This window comes from Physeter macrocephalus, chromosome 21 (genome assembly GCF_002837175.3).
Source record: "Physeter macrocephalus isolate SW-GA chromosome 21, ASM283717v5, whole genome shotgun sequence".
Classification (NCBI taxonomy): domain Eukaryota; kingdom Metazoa; phylum Chordata; class Mammalia; order Artiodactyla; family Physeteridae; genus Physeter; species Physeter macrocephalus.
The window spans coordinates 55,967,561-55,969,577 of record NC_041234.1 but is presented as its reverse complement, the minus strand read 5'-3'; the positions used below and the strand labels follow the sequence as shown (position 1 = coordinate 55,969,577).

Below are 2,017 nucleotides of genomic sequence, written 5' to 3'. Positions count from 1 at the left end.
GGTGGATGGACCTAGAGTCTGTCATACAGAGTGAAGTAAGTCAGAAAGAGAAAAATGAATACCATATGTTAACACATATATATATGGAATCTAAAAGAAAAAAACAAAAATGGTTCTGAAGAACCTAGGGGCAAGACAGGAATAAAGACACAGATGTAGAGAATGAACTTGACATGGGGAGGGGGAAGGGTAAGCTGGGACAAAGTGAGAGAGTGGCATCGACTTATGTACGCTACCAAATGTAAAATAGATAGCTAGTGGAAAGCAGCCGCATAGCACAGGGAGATCAGCTTGGTGCTTTGTGACCACCTAGAGGGGTGGGATAGGGAGGGTGGGAGGGAGACACAAGAGGGAGGAGATATGGGGATATATGTATACATATAGCTGATTCACTTTGTTATAAAGCAGAAACCAACACACCATTGTAAAGCAATTATACTCCTATAAAGATGTTAAAAAAATAAAATGTACTATATTAGGCTAATAACTAAGGTATTTTTTTTTATTTAGCTGAGCCATGCATTAGTTTTTCCACATTATTTCATTAGTTCATTCCATAACAACTATTTAAAGATTATCTTAAATTTGCTTAGCTTTGTGGTAAATGTTTTGGGGAATACTGAAAAATGAAAAAACATAATCTCTGTCTTCTTTGAGTTTATAGTCTAGGTTAGAAGATATGAAAAAATACTATTAAGTAAGAACATGAGGCCATATGTGATTAAATATGTCAGTGATACATGGACCCAATATTCAACAGTGGTTCTGAGGAAACTCAGAAGTGGAGCAGTTTGGGAGTGCAGTATAGGTATGTAGTAGACCCAGTGCTTAGTGTATATTTAGAAATATCATTTAAGTAGACTTCTTTGGATGAAAGAATTTCATTAGGATGAATTTCAAACTTAGAATCCCTATCCTTATTTGTAAACCTTAACATTTACTGTAATACTGACTCCAGATGATGCACAGCAACTAGAAATAGATTTGGAAAAGAGAAAGGACATTGACAGAGAACATAGAAAATCCATTCAAATCATGATATCTTCCTAGCAAAACATTTTTACCAGCTGAGCCAACAAGTAGCAAAATTAATTTGGTTTCACCTTTTCTTTCTTTAGCAGTAATAAGAAAAGGGAGTCATAGCTAATATATGAACTGAATGCTACCCCCTGGCAGTAGAACAATATGAAATAATTCTCTGTTCAAAACGTTAGAAGTAGAATTGAAAGCAGGGACTCAGACACTTGTATGCCAATGTTTATTGTAGCATTATTTCATAATAGATGAATTGTAGAAACAATTCAAGTGTCTGTCAACAGATGAATGGATAAATAAAGTGTGATATATACATACACTGGAATATAATTCAGCCATAAAAACTTCTGATACTTGCTATAACATGGATAAACATGGAAAACATAATGCTTAGTGAAATCAGCCAGACACAAAAGGACAAATAGTGTATAAGTCCACTTATATGAAATATCTAGAGTAGGCAAATTCATAGAGACATAAAGTAGACTAGAGGTTAGCAGGGGCTGGTGAAAGGAGAAATAAAGACTTATTGCTTAATGGTTACAAAGTTTATGTTTGGAGTGATGAAAAAGTTTGGAAATAGTGATGATGGTTACACAACATTGTAAATGTCATTAACACCACTGAATTACATAGCTAAATGGTTAAAATGTCCAATTTTATATTTAAAAGTGTTTTTGTTATCTAATTTTTATTTTTTTTTTTGAATTTTTGAATTTAATTTAATTTATTTTTTTGTACAACAGGTTCTTATTAGTCATCAATTTTATACACATCAGTGTATATGTGTCAATCCCAATCTCCCAATTCATCACACCACCACCACCACCCCCCTGCCACTTTCCCCCCTTGGTGTCCATACGTTTGTTCTCTACATCTGTGTCTCAATTTATGCCCTGCAAACCAGTTCATCTGTACCATTTTTCTAGGTTCCACATATATGCATTAATATACGATATTTGTTTTTCTCTTTCTGACTTAC

At 34.0% G+C, this 2,017-nt stretch overlaps 1 protein-coding gene across 1 annotated transcript in view; it reads left to right on the top strand.

Annotated features, from left to right (window-relative positions):
- The window catches only part of BRWD3 (bromodomain and WD repeat domain containing 3), a 122,762-nt gene that overhangs the window by 70,910 nt on the left and 49,835 nt on the right, over positions 1–2,017 (top strand). The gene's annotated exons all lie outside the window — the stretch shown is intronic.